The sequence below is a fragment of the Balaenoptera borealis genome (assembly GCF_965194805.1).
Source record: "Balaenoptera borealis genome assembly, chromosome: 15".
NCBI lineage: Eukaryota > Metazoa > Chordata > Mammalia > Artiodactyla > Balaenopteridae > Balaenoptera > Balaenoptera borealis.
The window spans coordinates 34935324-34955030 of record NC_138871.1 but is presented as its reverse complement, the minus strand read 5'-3'; the positions used below and the strand labels follow the sequence as shown (position 1 = coordinate 34955030).

The following is a 19707-nucleotide window of genomic DNA, read 5'->3' as shown; positions in this document are numbered from 1 at the left end:
CCTCCTAGACTATTTAGAAGCACGTTCATTTTAAAACACGTTACAACAAGGCAATTCTAAAATGCCTGTTTCCAGCAGTAAAAAGAAAACACCTATTTCAGGCAACCCTTTCCCAGGTTGCCTATGTCATTTTCCCACAGGTCTCGCTCAGACCTCTTGGAGATGGAGGCTTTGGGTTGCCAACTCTTGAGTCCTAGCAAACTTCAGTGGCTCTCCTAGCCTCCTGGGCGATTTCCGGTCCTATCGACTTCTAACTGCTCAGACCTCTGAGAGCAAAATAATTTGGTGATTTGGGATGTGAAGGGAATGTGGACCCCGCAGAGTGCAGAAAGCTCCAGAATGGGTTGAGGGGGAGAGGGGAGGCCCTCCCCATCTGCCTGCTCCCTTCCCCTGGTGACCCCTGTCTCCTGATGTGTCCCAGGCATCTGTTTGCTTTATTAGCATTGGGGAGCAATTATCTTCAGCTTGTGAAGTGTGAGTGTTTGACCCAGGACCCAAATCAAAGTCTGTATTCATCACACTTGACAAACAGATTCATCACCCATACGAAGACAAGTCAATCTACTGGACCTTCAATTTGTATTTCTCTGGGAGTCATATTGTCTCAGGAGGTCACACTATAGTGTTAAAAGACCAAGGTCTTCCAAGACCAATTCTCTCCATTCTGGCTTCCCCATAGCCAAGAAATATCCCTTGTTGACTAATATCGTAAGCAGTAGAAGAATGAAGGCGTTGGGGAAGCAATCTTTGCAGTGAACTAATCTTTTACAAGTGTTGGCTGACTCTCAGGCCCGTAGGACTGGAGGCCAGGATGGGCGATGTCTTGGTGGGTATGCCTATGTGCTCAATGGGCCATAGCAAAAAACTTTGATTTTAACTGTATGACTATCTCCCATATTTTATTTAATTCCATTCCAAAGGCAGGAAAGAAGGCAGGAAACACAAATTCAGAAGGCATGGAAACTAACCTCAGCTCTTCACTTATTAATTGTGTGACCTTGAAAAAGTCACCTAAAGCACCTGGGCTGTTTCCTCCCTCACCAGGTAAGTGGTTTGGGCCAGACAATACATCACCCCCTACTTAGTTATAATAGTAATGGGTATCATTTCAAGGTGTATGGGTGGGGTTAAATTTCCATTTTGCTTTGGGATTCTAAAGAAAGTTAAAGACTCTTCAAACCGTGAAAAATTTAAAAAGCAAGCAAGTTTATCATTTTCACTGCATCCTGTATGTAGATAGATATATACATATACAGTGATCAGCTGGAACAGTATGTAAAAAATGTTTTGAGTCATTTCAAAGCCTATGCCATGTGCTGAATGGAGATTTCTGAGACTTCTACAGTCACTAACTTCAGCACTCACCTCTAATATATTCCGACTTAAAGTGTGCAACCTTGTTTAACATGCACTGCTAAAGCATATATTTTCATGTATTGCTATGTCTGAAAGCATGATAACCAGGTTGAAAATCAAATTATCTGTGTTAGGGTGAATATTATAGTGTGAATACTGCCTGCTGGGCTGTGAATGAATCTTGTAAACACAATCAAATGCATCTTTCCCTTTCTCTCGCGTTCAGCGCCCCTACCCCACTCGGAGAGGCAATTCTTCCCCTCCCTTCCCACTGTCACAGCAGTTCATGGTTATCGTGGGTGACATCTTCAGCTTCAACGCAGCATGAGCTCTGCCATGAGATTAAAGCCGCTTCAGGAATAAGGAAAAATAAAGAAATAAATGTCACCCTTTTTCCAGAGGAATGTGACATGCTTTGTTAAACTACAAGTGTCTAATGAAAAGTTTTGGGTCTCCCAAATTGTTTTTTGAGGGCAAAGGGGAGATGTGCAAAAGAAGCTGTTTTTGTTCCTTTGCTAATTTACTAAAGTATCCAAACAGGAGGGGAGGGGTATCAGCGTGTGACACTGGGAACAGACCCTGAAATTCAAGCCCAGGGCTTTCGTGGGGGGAGTGAGTGAGTCCTGCGCTGTCCCAAGGCTTCAGTCCCTTCTCTATTGCTGTCTAAACACTCGGCGGAGCAGCTATGATAGTCATTTATGGAGTGCCTGGCTTTAGATACAGACAAGGGATTAAGGGAGGACATGATCTTTTGGAAGGAAAGCCATGGCTCCAACGCCATACAAGGCAAGGTTGCCGTAAGATCTGAGCAAGCGATAGCCCATGCAGGACTGTACTAGATCTTTCCTCCCGCTGGCAGCATCCTTGCCTACTGTTGCCAGATCTCCAAAGTTCACAATTGCAACTTCCAGAAAGGGAAAATAAACTCCATGAATTATGGGGTTACCCTGACCTTTATGTAACAAGGCAGTTAGTTGCTCCCTTAGCAAAACAGTGGAGGGGATGGCCTTAGAGATGAATTTCTCTCTCCTTCCCAGACCCTTTCTTTCCTTTTTTTTGTACCTGTCCTTACCTGACCCCCAGCATTTAAGGTCCCATAAAGGCCCTATCATTCTCAAACAGGCCTCCCTCACCCCTACCCACTGCAGAGAGCCCACCTTGAGCAGCCCTCCATTGCTTTCCTGGATCCCTCACCCTGGTTCATTCCCATATCCAAGTCCCCCTCTCTGTGGGCCTCTGAAGAGGGAGTACTGATAGGGTCTCATAGCTCAATTCCCTGGCAGGTTTCCCGTTTTATCTGAGGTCTTCAATGCTATGATCCAAAGGAAGGAGCAATGGTGATATTGTAGACATGGGGGATGTAAACCATGATATAAACAGCCTAGGATCCTTTTAGCTCTGGAAACATTGTTTACACGCAGCCACCTAGCCACAGTCAGCCTGGCTATTTCTAGGGCATAGCTCTGTTGATTTGTCATGGATTTTGAGGGTTGGATACTCACAAGTTCTCCCGAGAGCAGTGAGGATCTGGAGTCATCTTTCAGGAAGGTACATCCTTCTCCAGCTCCCAATTCTTTGCATGCATTGAAAAAATAAGATCAAAATGAGCATCAAATTGAGTCTTAAAGAGGAGGAAAACATCACGAAAAAGATCCTTTAAGCCAAGTGTGGAAAAGAGAAGGGGTCCTCATGGCTGATTCTGCTGCTGTGTTATCAGCAGCCTATACAAGGAGGCGAGGACCACTATTTTAATAACTACTTGGCAGAACGACCTCCACTTTCCCTGTAGATTTCTCCTTAGGCATTGACTGATGTTAGCAAAAAGCAGCTCAGGAAAATACTGGGGAAATGCAGGGATTGATCAGCTTTGAATACAGACTAGGAGGTGGTAAGGCTTCTCCATTTTCACCATGTACCCTTCCCTGCACCCCTACTCTCCCCTACACCTTCTAATGTGTAAGTTGTTTCTCCCCATTTCCCCTCCCTCCCCTAAGGAAGACCCACTTTCTGAGGCAGATTAGATCAGGATCCTTCTTCTTCGAAACAATCCAAAAAACTCAGAGTCTGGTACTGCTGAGTATTCTCTCTGGGGGATTTCAAGATGGACAGTTGTTCAGAAGTCCCAGAGGAACATGATAAACAGGAGAAGGGATCGTCCACGGCCTCTCACGTGCATGACCCACAACTCAGCTAAGAACTGAGCCTTAGGAGGAAAGCAGGTTTTCTCTGCTCTAATAATAAAAACAATAATAGCTACCATTTATGTACCGCTTACAGAGTGCCAGGTACTGCGCTGAGTGCTTTACCCTCATTATTTCACTTCGTCCTTAAACATTTCCATTATTAGTCCCCTTTTACAGATAAGCTAACAGAGGCTTAAAGAAGTTAAGCAACTTTCTTAGAGTTTACACAGGTGGTCAGTAGCAGAGCTGGGATTCAAACTGAGGCAGACTGACTCTAGAGAGAACAGAAAGAATGAGTGTGTGTGTGTGTGTGTGTGTGTGTGTGTGTGTGTGCGTGTGTTTGCGCATGTGCCCACAAATCGGAAAGTAAACTCTCCAAGGGTAGGCCATTGTTTTGTTCTCTACAATAAGCTGCAGCCTGAAAAATAGTCCTTGGCACTATTTATAGGCACTCTGTAAATATTGGTTGAATGCATTATGAGAGATTGGATTTAACCTAAATCTTAACCAAATCCATGATTTAAAAAAATAAGATAAAAACTAATATGCGTCCATTTTTTTTAGCATTTCAAATTGATCGTGCGTATCAGCTCATTTTATTCTCATAAAAGCCTGTGCAGTTGAGATGGCACATATCACATAAAGAAACTGGAGAGAGTGAACCGAACTTAGATATTTATTGTAGCATTTCATCACTGCTGTGCACCAAGATCTGTGCTATTACTTTCTATTTATTAAATTATTTCATCCTCATAACCCCAAACGGTAGTTTCTCTTACTATCTCCTTTTTATAGAAGAAAAAGCCGAGGCACAGAGAGGCTAAGAACTAGCATTTACATAGATTTTCCACATGCTACATGCAAGTATGAAATCTGTATGGAGCTGAGACTAGCGCTTGTGTCTTAACTGTTATTCTTGTATTCTGATTCACACGATATTTTACCTGAAAGAGATACCTGGGAGATGATTTAATCTATTTTCCTCTGCTAGACTTTGAGGCTCAGAGAAGGTAACAGATTTTCCCGGAGTCACACAGCTAATGGCATAACCAATGGCCAAGCTGAGACTGGAATTGTGCTGTCCAGTAGGGTAGTCACCAGCTGCAGGTGGCTATTTAAATTTAAAACAAGTCAATAGTTAAAAATTCAGTTCCTTAACTAGCCACATTCCATGGATTCAAATGTAACATGTATTTAAAGGTGACCATAAGAGGTAACACAGATTATAGATTTCACTGCCTGGTTGGTTTGCTCTCCTAATATACTCATGTTCTTCTTGGTAGCTCTACGTGCATGTCTTTCTCCACTAGCTATGACTGTGCTATGGTACCAGTGCTCTGCATTTCCCCATTCATTCTCATCTTCTCGTGTTGTCATAAGCCCACCATTGCCGTAGGCAATATGGAACCCGGTCTTCGAAGAGTTTTGTGCTTTATTTGAAGAGCTAAAACTTTCCTTTCTGAAACAACCAAGGTACAATTCCGAGCCATCTTAGGAGTAAATAAAATAATTTCTTACATTTATGTTATTAAGAGTCTACAAAAAGCTTTCATAGGCCAGTCTCTCATTTAAGCTTCAAAATAACCACTGTAAGTAGGAAAGCAGCTATCATTAGACCCATTTTATAGATGAGAAAGCTGAACTTCTGCATGTATAAATAACCAACTCGAACTGGCGTGTCAAAGTCTAGATTAGACAACTCATGTAAGTATAGACATATTGGAGGAATGCAAAGCAAAGGAAATCACGAATGGAGGAAAATTTCTGGTTTTCCTTGTCAATGTCTATTCCATGCCTGGTCTAAGAAAAGTAAAGGTGAATAAAGCATGAATGAAGCATGGTCTCTGCCCTCTCAGAGCTTAAAATTGAAAGTTGGGAAAGTATAAGTCCTGTGGATAAATAAAGTATAAGTTAGCAAGCAGCACCCGTCGTGGTGATTTGCAGATTTGCCCCTTGGTGCAGCCTCATGGCCCAGCCCAGTGCCCAGTACATAGTAGGCACTCAATTAAGATTTGTTGAATAAGTTTTTGTGGGAATTTAATCCATGCTTAGGTCCAAGCAAGAGAACAAGGCAATGTACATAGCAGTTCAGGACCCTGAAATGTGACTCCATCTCCATCTATTTATGGAGTTGTCAGTTAAAATGTACACTGACTTCTCTCAATTCTTGAACTGTTTTCCTGATAGCAATTTTTGTATAAACACATCTTTACCTCAGTAAATTGGCTGGGGCATTAGATTACCAAGAAAGGCTAAAACCATTGTAGGAAACAGCAAAAAGAGTTGGCGTTTAAAGTAAAAATAGGAATGGAGGAATGATATAGGAGAACTAGTCACAGACAGCTAGCTGTTGGACCCCAAATGGGAGAGTCTTTTGGAAAACGTTTGGGAAGATAAGGTTGCCATTTGATTTGGGTATTTATGTCACTTGACCCAATTGCTAGGAGAAGGAAAAATTTGATTTTCTTAGTGTGTATCAAAAAGCTTCTTGAATGACTCCCAATATCTTAAAAATATTTTTGAATTGGGTACAAAGTTTATCTAATACAAACTTTGTAAGACACAAGTAATAATAATCATGTCAGTGTTTCGTTGGGAGGATCAATTCTGCTTTTTAAATTCCAAGGAAAAAATTAATAATTTAGAAGGTCTATGTTTTATTCATTTTCACCATGCTAGTAGAAAATGAATGAATAAGCAAATATATGAATTATGTTGGGGACTATTCGTAATCTAATTCCACTCAGGAATAAAGACATAATTGTAAGTGGGCACTGTCATTGTCTAACACATGTCTTTTCAAACTAAGATGTTTGTGGTTGGTATAGAAGGAAGCCTAGACAAGGAGAGAACTGACAGCTCCCCCAGGATTTACCAGTCTCCTTAACCACTTGAGTGACGCTACCCCAAGCTGAAATAGCGCGAAGCCTTGAATTCAATGTTGCTTAACTCTTATACCCACAGGTTCCTCTTCCTCTTGCCCAGGTTCCGTCTTAAAAAGCAACATAATTATGATATCGTCACAGGAGCATCCACAGCTTAAGTTAGGGCAGAGAGGGAGACTCTAGGGTGTAATTCGCTAGCAGCCTATTTGTGGATTCTGCCTCTTCCGTGAATTTCTATAACAGTCTCCTAAAACAGGTCTCCCTGCCACCAGCCCTTGCTCTCTGCAACCCATCTATCTTGCCCTTCTGCAAACTATCTCCTCATGGCTTATAGAAGAAAGTACAAACTCTTTAGCCAAGCAGACCATGCCTGGAACCATCTGACACCAGCCTCCTTCTAAAACTTAATTTCTCACTTCTCCCTTCCAGATAAACCTCTTTGCTCATTACTTTATAAATATATTTATATTTAGGACTTTCCAAGGTTTTCCCGTGCCATCTCCCCTCGCTGAAATCGAATCTCCAGGTCTGTGCATTTCCTTGGCTTGTAGTAAGATGAAATACTTATTGAACGAATGGATGGATGGATGGATGGATGGATGGATCAAATTCATCCCTGTGTTTCTTTGAATCCCAACTGTTCTATAGATCCTTTATCTTACTAACATATTTTGTGTTTTCTCAGCCCTCCTTTGAATCCTAAACCACATGTCTTTGCCCATTATTTGGCACTCAGCAAATGCTGACTTGTGTTAATTATTAATTAGCTAACTTATTAATTAAATCGAGGCATTTGTTGGGTGCCTGTCATGTAGCCAACACTGCACATAGTAGGAGCAAGTAAGGAGCTTTCAATCCAATAGGGGAAAAGATGAGAAAATCACCAATCATTGCTATAAAAGATAACACATAAGAAGTGCTGTGCAAGTTCATCGGGAAAATACAGGTGAGGGTGATTCAATAAAGTCCGAGGGATTCAAGAAATGTTCCCAAGAAGTGATAGTGTTTGATCTGAGGAATGTTTATTTGGTGCATCTTTCCTCTTCAAATCCACCTGAATGGGGATTTTGTTTTGACCAGAGCCTCCTACTTAGTGGTAATATTTATCCTTTGAATTTTGAGCTGCCTTACCATGATTAAAGAGATTTCAGACCCTTATCTCAATTAATTCTCATAAATCCTAGCTGACATAGTTGGTCAGGCAGGGAAGACTATGGGACCCAAGAGCAATACTTATTCAATCGCATGGTCAGCATGCATTTACAAGGAAGGTTTTCTGATCCCTACTAGAGACTTGAAATCCCATTGGGCAACTTGAAGAGTTGGCATTATTTAGGAGGGGTTTGGATTTTCTGGTCTGTCTTTAATGGCACTGAGCTGGATCAGCTCTCCCTTCCATTATGGCTAACGCAGGTCTTGTTTTTGGAGGAGTAACAACCAATCACTAGGGGCAGATGGAAAGGCACTGGGAGAATCCAACTTCAAGGGACATCTGGGGACATGGGGGTGGATAAATGATGAAAGCAAGAGACATCCTTTTTCAAGTACATTCTAAGAAAGTTACGTGGCAGGGATGTACTCACCTACAGAGTAGAACTGAGGTCATCCCATGAGTAAGGAAAGAGGAGACATTTATACTGACAAAAAGCAACCAATATCAAAGACTCTTCAGTTTAAAAATGAAAGTGAAATTATGATGAGTTTTAATGCGAGCTCTGCTGCCAAAAGAGCTTTGCCCTCTAAATGCCAGGTGACTTCTCCCTCATCTCTGCTAGCAGTTTTCCTTGTCTTCAGTAAAGTGCTATATAAATATGGCAGAAATATGTTCCTGGATTGTAAAAGAAAGAAAAGACCAGCTCTCAGTTGCAACATATTGAAAGTTTGTAATCCAAGCATTTTTCCTGAGCTCTCAGTATCTAATCCTTGAAGCCACTTGGTAAAACTCAAAGATTACATGGTAACTTGACTAATTTAAGAGCTGCCAAAAGAAAAAATATAGTCCACCCTTTTTCTAAGGAAAAAAATCCATGAGTCATAAGCCTAAAAGCTCTGGTCCTTAAGGTGCAAATGTAGAAGGACTAGGCAGAAACTACCCAAACTCCTTTGAAACAAATAAACCTGGTATGTCAAAGGAACAAAGATTTGTAGCCATCTCTCTCTCATGTAAGGTCCCAGGATAGTCATGAATCTGGGATGGTCCAGTCCAGTGTTTTTAGTTTTGAGTGGGACAACTTTCTTGAACAGAGGGCCATGAAAATGTTGGAAACCTTTCTTTTCTTAACATTGCTGTTGATTTGTTTTTACCCGAGAGACTATTAAAAACGCACAAAGCTTTTGGCTCTTAAAATATGAGACCTATTTATCCTAGTAGCTTTGTTTTCTTGCAAAGTATGTTCTGGTCTTAGGTTGCAAAGGAGCGAGACCTCCTGCCAAGATATGTGCATGCATGTTAAGATGGATGCATTAACTAATTCATTGTAGTTTGTTACTCTTTTGCAAAATGTGCCATTTTATCCATGTTTTGAAGAGGATGGGTTAGAGCACACTGAGGGGATTAAGAGCCTGTGTTTTGAGGTTAGGCAGATCTGGGTTTGGGTCTGGCCAATCTGATCACTAGCTTCATGACCTTCGTCAAGTTTTTTAACCTAGCTAGGAATTGGTTTCTTCATCTGTAAAAATGATGATAACACAACCTACCACGTGGGATTTCTGGGAGGATTAAATAAGATAATGCATATAAATACCTTAGGAAGGTATCTGCCATATCATCAACACTCAGTACACAGTAGATGTTATTTTTGCAATTACTGCTATTTCTACCATCATCTAAATACCACGAAGGCTTGCTGAGTCCACACTCTGATTTAAGACAGCAAACTCTTTTCATGCTTCTGTGATGGTTTATTGGTACTTCGTGCTTTGAACACATATGGTGCTGTGATCATGGGGATTAAGAGTCCCTTGGATCTATGAATGATCTAGAGGATAGCGTGCCCTTCCGGTTGAGGCAGTTAATGAGGACACACTGAAGCATGTCCAACAGAGTCCCCACAGGATGGAGAAACTGAGTCATACGTAGGATGATGAGAAACCTGAAGGTATTAGCAGAAAGAAGACTTAGAAGGAATAGCATAGCTCCTTTCAAATATGTGAAGGGCTTTGTATCAAATAGGGTTTGGACTAGATCGGAGTTTCTTTATCTCGGTACTATTGGAGTTTGGGATTAGATAATTCTTTGTTGGGGGGGTTGTTCGGTGCATTATACCATATTTAGTATTTCTGTCAGTAGCATTTTTAGTAGTCAGGACAACCAAAAGTCTCTCTACCCTTTGCCAAATGTCTTCTGGGGGGGACACAATGGCACCTCTCTTCGTATGGAAACAGCTGGACTAGGTTAATCTTGTAGAACAAAGTAAAACTGTGACCAGCTTGTGGAAATGCCCATGAGGAAGGTGTTTATTCTTTATTACTAATCAACGAGGTCCCACAACAGAACAGACGAGCTGCTGGTCACTGGAGACATCCAAGCAAAGGCTGAGACTGTTGGGATTTTTCTAAATAAAGCATCTATTCTGAATAGATTGTTGGTATTCATAATTTCCATATTCCTAATTTTCCCATACTCTATGTTCTTTTTGAAGCCAATTTCATCTCAAATGGGATTCTTTAGCCCATCCTCAGCACACAGTTATAGGGAAAGGGCCAATGTGCCGGGGAGGATACAAAAACTCATTACTCTGATCTACTGTTTGTGAGTTACTAAACCTCTCTGGGTCTCAGGATTTCAGATGCTTTCTTTTACTCAAATCCAACATTTTATGGTTCTGGAATGTTGCTTCCTAACTGTGATGTCAAGCCATTAACTTTCTCTGTCCCTGTTTGTCTTTTGTAATTAATGGTGTAACTGATAATGTTGAGAAACTCTCACCCACTCAGATCTAGATCTTCTGCTTGCTGAGGTGATTAACGCTTAAAACCTAAAGGAGAAGAATAAGATAAAATTTCATGAGTTTTGGATGAGATGTAAGTGGATATTGCCTTTCACTAGCAAATAAGGAACATGTGTGAACCTCAAAACTGTTTCCTGCAAAAAACATAATGATGTGCCCATAGAAGGTAATCAATGTATACTAATTGGATTAAATGAGATAAAAGTACCCTGCTATGCAGTGGATTTTATGCCTAGAAATACAGCATTTACTCTCATTCTTGAAACATTCCTGATTCCCAACCATTTTAAGATTGGGATCTTTTTTCTATATAGAGTCTCTAAAAAGATTATGTTATATTATCATAGGTCTTTCTTGTCATATAGTTCTCTGACCACATCTTTCTAATATTAAGAGATAGCATCTATATACTTTTGTATAAAACTGGCTAAATGTGTCCACTGCAAAGATAATAAACCGATTTTCAAAGAGAATAATATGTTCTATGATTGTCAGATCCACAGTTGTTTCTTCCAGTGGAATTAGCCGTATTATCATCAGCCTAACGTGTGTTCAGTTCTGAGGTCCAGAGAGTTGCCCAGCCTGATACCCAGCTTGAGGAAGATCAGATGAATAAACCAAGGTTAGAACTAATCCAGACACAAATGGGCTAGAGGTAAGAAAGAGATCATGACAAGAGGAAGGAAATGTGTGACATTCGCAAGCAAAGATGTCACCCACTCTTAGATATATTATAGGTAGTCCTTTCTTAAATTGACTCAGAATTAGCTAAGCTATGATGCTGCAGTAACAAAAGACCCCCAAATTTCAGTGGTGCACAGCAATAAAGGTTATTTCCTGCTTATACTCGTCTTGGGTCCACGTTAGTACTGCTACACGTTGTCTTCACTCCAGGGTCCAGGCTGACAGAGCAATTCCGCTTTTGGACGTTGCTGGTCATTAAGCAGGAGGAAAAAGAGAGCCTGGAGACCACATACTGGCCCTAAAACTTCTACACATCAGTGAAACACATCACTTTCCATGCAGTTCACTGGCTAGGGTAGGTTGCATGGCCAAGCCCCGTCCATAGGGGATTCTCCTGCCGGGAGAGGGCCATGAGTATCTGGGAACAAAAATTTAAGCTGCCATAGTTCTTTTCCTGCAGAATTCATCACGGCTCAGAAACAAGCTGAACAATGTAAGCCTGAAAAATGGAGACACACCTGTGTGTGTCCATTCATGGATGGAGAATTTGGAAGGGCGTTTCTCAGTCTGATCACCCCCCTTTTCCTCCTGCTCAGTGGGTGGGGAATCTGAAGCTCTGTCATCTTTCCCACAGCCTCCTGTTAACTTGGGGAGAGAAGACACCGGCTGTGTCCCCTGATGGAGTGGAGATGGCAGCTGCAAACGGAAACACGTGTTTTCTCCTGTAGTTCCCCTGTCAGCGCATCTGTGGGTGTGTGGCCACCTTGCTAACTAGCCACTTGTAGAGACGTTTAGAAATCCATGTGTCTAGCCTTATTATGGCCGGATCATTCCACTGGAGCTGAGCACTCACAGGTGCCACAGATGAGCTCTTGTCTGTCTAGTTAGTTTGCCTTTGTGGGCTTCTTTCTTTCCAGCCCCCATTGCTTATGACGTGTGTTGAAATTGTGTCAGAGTAAAATATCTCTCATTGACGGAGAGGAAAACAGGCACATGTGGCATGGAACATGTCTCCATAAATTGCCTTCATCCCTTGCGTTCCAGGAAAACAGCTCATATAGAAGTCCTGTTTACTGTAATCGCAATGCAAATTAGGTTTTTAGGTTTTTGTCCCCCTGTGTCATAAAACAGCAACTCCTCCGGAGTGTTTGGTAAGCTGCAACTCTGCAAAATCTCCCAAGTAACCCCTAATAAGAAACTTGGAGCTCTAAGGGTTGATGATGTCAAACGCTAAGTGACCCCTTGTTTGGGCAGCCAGAGGACATATTTAGGTTTGAAGGTATCATCTATAATCTACTAAATTCATGATTTTATGATATGATTAGGCAGGCTCTTCTCTGCCGTGGCCTAAAAATAATACAATGGAAACTGAATTCATTGGATGTATAAACAGCCCTCGCTCTGAGATGGTGCTTTCTCTGGGTCAGATTTCTAGTGATTGGCAGGGGGCTCTGACAGCTCATATTGTACATTCTTAAGAGGATCCTGGGTAGAAATGGTCAATTAGAACTGCCACTCAGCCTCTCCTCACGTTGGCTGCTAGTGGACTGCCACTTGGGCTCTGAACTAGCTGTTAAGATGGAGAAATCCTGCTTCCCCGTTGTCATTGGGTTAAGTGGGGGTGACGCCAGGAAAATCTTAATTGCATGCGCACATACCTAACGTTACAACCCAGCAGAAATGAGGCAACCCACACTGTGGGCTAGAATTAGCCATCCTCCAGTGTAGGTGCAGGAGAATTCTTTTGAGTGGACTATTTCTCCTGATTTTTGTCACACCCGCTAAGGCAGGTCTGCCTCTGGTCCCACTGCATAGCTTTCTCCTCTTGGCACAAAAATCTTCCCTCACTCCCACTACACACAGACACGTTCTCTCCCAGAGGATGTAGCGATGCAGCCATGCGTATGGTTTTCCTCTCCCCTTTCTGCTTCCAGTGACCTGATTTCAAGGTGAATGAGGTCAGTCCAGAGAACAGCTGGTTGGAGCTGACCCTTTGCTGATTTCCTCCTTGATTTTTGAGGGATGTTGCCAAGTCATTCATCTCACCCTGCGTGTCTTGTAATGTGGCGAAAGCAAACGGAAGGAGAGTTCAGTCCAATGTGGGAAACTTGACAAACAGGTGGGAAAGACGTACAAAAGTTTTGTCAACGCCATCAGGACGAAAATCATTGTACTGAAGGTGAGCTAGAGAGAATGCTGAGTTTGGACCCAGAAAGTAAGATTTCCTCTAAGTGGGAAAGATTAAGGGAGGGAGAAGAGAAGAGAAAAGGGAAGGGGAGAGGGGAAAGAAGACAAAAGAGGGGAAAAGGGAGGGTAGAGGAGGAGGGAGGGTACAAAGCATTCTAATCATGTGCTAGGGTTTCACATCCTCAACATGATAAAAGACCCAGGCTTTGGATTAAGTGCTTGGGACTATGTCAACCCTTGAATATATTAAAAAACTAAGGACAATGCCTGGAACACAATAGTTCCTCAATACCTAGGTTTGGGTATGATTGAATTATCTTTGAAACCGTGGGGAATTTTCTTTTCTTGGTAGTGGAGGAAAGATTACCAAGGTATGTTGGAGCAAGAGTTATCTCTCACCATTGCTTGGGATGAATTGGAAGATGGTGGTGTATGACCAGAGCTCTAGGCTCCTACATTTATCTGCTTCTGGAGAAGTTGAATTTAGTTTTCTAAAACCATCTTGAAATCAAAATGTTCAAAACAGAATTTATCCCCTTTTCCTTCAAAACATAATCTCCCTCCCAATCTGTATAGACTTTCTGATATAATGACATCCCTTTCAGTCACCCAGATTCCAAACATCAGTCATGAGAGAGAGAGAGAAGGAGAGAGACTTGAGAACTGAAATATAGAGAATATATTTTCTATTTATAAGAAATAAATATCAGGTAAGTAGCATTGTCGCTAAAGATGAAACCGGAGTCATTTGCAGATGATGGATTAATGTTTTATACCAAACACGCATCAGGACATTCAGAAAAAAGGAAATAATGAAGTTGGGAAGGGATCTTAGGGTCTCCTAATACATCATGAAAACCATGGCAGACAGTAAAAGAGGTATTTTCTCATGACACCTGGCTTCCTAAAGGTCAAGAAGAATTAACGATGGCTCAAAGATTATGCTGCAATTGACTTAAATACACTTCTGAGACATGGTCCCAGATGAGAATGCCAGCTTCATTTCACTTAGAGAGGAAAGGATTAGGGATTCCTGATTTTGAACATTCTTGTCTATGAAGCGGTTCATGGGCTAACAAGGAGAAGTTGCTTTCTCTCTGGCGATAACATCAGGAAGGACTTAGATTTGGAGACATTTGTGACAGGGTGGATCACAGATGCTGAAATATGACATCTCTAAAAGATTTCAAGAGTTCTCTTTTGGAACTCTCTTTGCCTTCTCTTCTGCCTCACTGTCTATCAAATCAGCATCCCCTTACCATTTAATTAGCTTCTGAAATGTCCCTTGGGAGGTAAGAAGCTTTGACCTATCAAGTTTGTTAGGGAACATTCCATGGCAATTGTTCATGCTCTGCACCATAACTCACTCCTGTATGCTAAGTATGTTCTGAGCCCCTGCAGTGTAACTGGCAATGCTGTAAACATTGGAAAGTCGGGGAGGAGTCTCGCTTATTCATTTATGCTTACTTAGTAGAGGCTGGTAAAAGCCCTGGGGCTTAGCACCGAAGAAAGCAGACACAGGCCTGCCCTCATGGGGTTTGCGTTTCAGTGGACATGGCAGACAGATAGATACACACCCAGGTGTGTCATATAATGACATATAATTGTCCGTGCTGAGTAGAAAGAAGGGTGAAGGGAGTGATGGTGGCTGCAATTCTCTATGTTTTATGTAAGTGGTCAGGGAAGGTTTCTCTGAGGAGCTGACATTTGGCAGAGATCTGAATGAAGCGAGGGGAGTGTCCAGGTAGACCTCTGAGCAAAGAGCCTTCCAGGCAGAGGGAATGGTCAGCCCCAGAGTTCTGAGTAGGTGTGTCCTTGGCTTGGTCAAGAAATGGCTCAGAGGCCATGTGGCTGAACTTGGACAAAGAGAGGGAAGGCGGGGGTGAGTTCAGACAGACTTCAGGCTTTATGGACCTTGTTGAGGGTTTCTGACTTTATTCTAAATATAATAGGAAATTGTTTGCTGGAGGGTTTTGAATAGAGGAATGATATGACCTGACATATGTGGAGAATAAGGTGGGGCAGGGTGGAAGCAGGAAGGATAGAAAACCAATGAAGCCTAGACTTTTGAAGAAGTCACAGCCTAATGGGGAAACAGACGTGCCCACAAGTACTCAGAGTACAGTGCGAGGAGGACTCAGTAGAGGAATGTCAAAGGGTGATGGGTACCCCAGGGAGTTGAATAAGCACTAGGCCAGGGGATCCAGGGATGATCCCAGAGAGAAATCACATCTTAGATGCATCTTGAAGACAAGGATTTTTCCAATGGAGGAAAACAGAACAAGCACTGCTGACTGAAGGAGCAGTGGATGCAAAGGAATGAGAACGTCACTAATTTGAAGGACACCAAGCAGTTAGGGATGGCTGGATGTCTGGGTCTCAGGTGACCATGGCAGACTCTGGAAAGCCTCACTTGGTTGTGACTTTATCGTACAGGCAATGGTTTAGGAATCACTAGAATTTTGAGCAGAGAAATAAATAATGACATTTGTAACATGTGACTATTTCTACCTCCTTTAAAACATAGAATTTGGAGCATACAGAGGTGAATTCAAATCTTGGCTAGAATAGGTAGTATCTGGGAGATCATAGGTAAGTTTTTAATATCTCTTAGCCTTGGTTTCCTTGTCTATAAAGTGAGAAAAGTAGTATCGACTTCAGGAGAGCTGTGAAGATTAGATTTTTAAGAGTGCTTAGCATAATGTCTGGCCCATCGTAAGGGATCAATTACTTAAAGAGTTACTTTTATTATTGCAAAGAGCTGGGGTGGGGAGAGACAGGAGGCAGGCATACTGCTGAGGAGACCATCGCGTTAGTGTAGGGACCAACACCAAGGGCCCTCACTCTGGTAGGAGGGAGAGATGGGGATATAAAGGAGATTCAAGAAATATTTACAGACTGTGATCAACAGAGCCTGATGGCTATGGGAGTTGAGATGTCGGGAAATGAAAATGTCTCTAAAATTTCTAGCTTATACTCAAGGAGATTGCTGTGTGATGTGATCATTATTAAGACCTGAGAGAATGAAAGAGGAAAGAATATCCAAGGACTTCTTCAACTGTCTAGCAGAATGTTGCTTTACCATCCCACTAAAACTACTTACAATGGAAAAGAGACAATTCTCCCAAAGAAAATCCAAGAGCTACCCAAGAAGAGGAAATGGGCATTAAGTTAAAAAACCCCACAAATATCCACGATAATGTCTTAGGCTGGGCTTTTCTAATGAACAAGGGTGAAGTTTCATACATTTTATTTATTTATGTTTTAAATAAGAGGGTGATCCTGGTACTATTGACAAGCAGACTTTTTGTGAATGGTCTTTGACGTTGGCACTGAAAATGGCGATGAGGTTGATAATGCTGACACAGATCTTTTTGAAGATGATAGACCACTGTCTACACTTACGGAGTCTTCCAGGGGGCACTGATAGACTTAGAGAAATGTCCGTCAGCCTCCCCACTGCTGTGACTCTATGATGCTGCTCTGAGTTCTAACACTACCAAGTTATGAAAGGAACGATCACCGATGGTGCCTCATGCAATGGCACCGTCTCCAAATATGACTCTCAACTCAGTTCCAGAGCTGGTAGAAATTGCCATATAAAAAATGACATTTCTCTTGACTCAGGGATTGCCGTGTAAATAATAGCAGCTCAGGTAACATTCTAGAGTTCTCTGAATGGGCTTCAGGAGAGGTACATGGACAGGGGAGATGGCAAAGCGGTAGTTATAGACAGCAGCCTAGAGAACGGTCTCCGTTCTGCCCATTTTCCTGGGTCAACCCTAGCTGAAAGCTTACCCTGCGGAGTTGCACCACACACATAATTTTGCCATGGACAATTTCTTTGATTTCAAAGAATCAAGTTTATACAAGCCTAAGCCACATTGCAAACAACAGTTCTTCCTGGACTGAGTATGAGTAATTAGCTGTGAGAGTCATGACCATTTGGCCTCCAACCCATACTGACATTTAAGATACATTGTAGAAATCCACATAGCGTTCATCATAACATAGCCCCTTAATGAACATCTTTATCTGGGAAGCCCAGCTACAATATATTTCTAGAACCTCATAATGATCACATTTACTTTATGTTTCGGTGCTCTTGAGCTAAAAAGAGGGGAAAAAAAAAAACCGATGGAGAAAAATGTTAATTTAAGTTCTGTGGTTAAGACCAAAGCAAAAACTGCATGATGTTGCCAGGTTACAATGGACTGCAAAACAAATACATGCAATTATTTCTCATAAATATTCGGCAACGTCTTTGCATTTTCCTTGAAATGGCAGCAAATCCAGGAATGGGAGTTCTTGTGTTCCACAACTGCTTAGGAGCATTGTTATGCTTGGGCATAAATTACAGAAGCCACGATTTCAACCACAGTGGAAAAGACTCTAAAGATTTCTGCCCCTTATTAACTACCGTGTGACCACTAGGTTTATGAATGGAGTTAAAAGTTCTGAATAGGAACAAAACTGTGGTAAATGCTCTCAAAAGCACTACGAGGAAATCTTTTCACAGTACTGGTGCCAAGGCAGAGAGAGACACAGAGAGAGAGAGAGGGAGAGAGAGAGAGAGAGAGGAGGAATAAAAACTCTGCAGGTCTCCCCAGGGCTGGCAGTGGGCACCCGCCAGTCATGGCAAACAGAAGTACACTTTCTGTGCTAAGCAAATAAACTTAATTGTAAGTTTGTAAGGCCACAAAAAGTATAAACCAAATGTTTTGTGCCAAGATCTGAAATGTCTCCATTGAAAGTTCATGGAAAAAAGAGCTATCTTTTTAAAAATCAGAATTGAACTGCTTGGAACTTGTAAATGCCCAGAACAGAGCCCCAGGGGCCAGTGGTTAAAAATATGATTTTTATAAACAAACCTGACATTGCAAACTTAATGCAAAATCCTATGCCTGTAGCATCACTTATGTGTGCAACTTGTTTAAGTAAGAGCTGCAAGAAAAAGGAAGTAAAATTGACCATTAACCTTTTGTTTAACATTTTCAACTATCTATATTTTGAAGTAGATGGTGGTGTACACTTAGCCTTCCAAGAATTAAGAATCTGTTGGCATTATCTTCCGAATTTTTCTACGCATATTTTAAGAAAATTCAGCTCTTAGTATATGCTGTACAAATAAAATATCCTGGGTGCAAAATTTTACCTTGCTGCAGAATTGCTTGGGGTGTCACCAAATTCATTATGCTGAATTGAACTTAGAGAAACATTATAAACAATACTTAACTGACATCATTCCTTGCCCTCATACTTACAGATTGAAAATAGAGGTGGTTTGTTTTTTCCTCTGGATATTTATTAGCCAATATTCTCCTCACTCCAATTCAATCTCCTTTGGTATTTGAAGAGAAACCACAAAACACTCGTTGTTAATATTGTTTTAAGCCTCACCCTCTTGCTTCATTGTCTCTTTGGTTAGATCCGCTTCTAATATGCCACTTTGCAAGTTTAATTAAAATCATAACAGCTCAATCCTATGAGTTTGGATAACACTGGATAGCAACACAGATTTCAGGAATTACAGCAGAGACATAAAATCTCTCTTAGAGTTGGATGGATGGTTTACCAGTAATTTAGATGGAAAAGTCTGTTTCTTAAACACATAAATACTTAACACGATTACAGATCATTTGTTCTTAGTCCCATTATTCCAGAAGATCATGTGTTGCTCCTGAGAATGTTGTTCTGAACTGCCTGGTTCTGATTTGAGTTTGGATCATCTTCCTTGTGCATGAGGTCAGTTTCTGTGTGTTCTTAGTATGACCCAAAATGCCATTGTCTCACTCCATCCCCTTTGAAAATCCAACTTGGTAGTTTGCCACCCTTTCCCCTCTTCATTCGTAAGCTTACAGACATTTTTCAGTCTTTTAGGAGAACAAGAGGATTTTGTTGTTGTTTACTTGCATGTAGCTTTCATTGCCGAAGCAGTGGAAGTAAAACTAGCTTTATGTGCCTGAAGGGTCAAGGACAGTTAAGGATGGCCTGGTGCAATTTGAGCTTTGGAAGACATTTACCAGATGGGATGATTTTGAAGAGGTTTGGTCATTATCTTGGATGTGGTACATGTAGTACTTTCTGCATGATTTCTCTGAAGTGATTAACCATTGTATTGCTTTTTTTCCACAGTGCATTCTGTGATCTTCTTGGAGGCATGTGTGGTATGCTTAGTTCTACTCTATTAATTATATGGGGTATCCTCAAATCTTTCCTCTATTGTTTTGCTATTAAGGATTAACAAAACATTTTCTTCGGCCGGCTATTCATTTGTAAGACTGTGTCCTTCCCCTTCTCAGAGCCTCTGCTCCATGCCCAGAGAGGAATATTTTGGACTCTATAACTTTATACCTCTAAAATATTAAGAAGAAACTCTCTAAATAAAAAATACAACATGATTTCAACCACAAAGGAGATGATGTTAAATTCCATTTTGACATCAATTGGAATGGAATGGAT

At 41.4% G+C, this 19707-nt stretch overlaps 1 long non-coding RNA gene across 1 annotated transcript in view; it reads left to right on the top strand.

Moving 5' to 3' along the window:
* Positions 1-1987: 1987 nt before the first annotated feature.
* LOC309612056 overlaps positions 1988-19707 on the top strand; it is a 30496-nt gene continuing 12776 nt past the window's right edge. Inside the window, exon 1 of the long non-coding RNA XR_014234910.1 lies at positions 1988-19412. This is a non-coding gene — a long non-coding RNA (uncharacterized lncRNA). The remainder of the gene's footprint in view (positions 19413-19707) is intronic.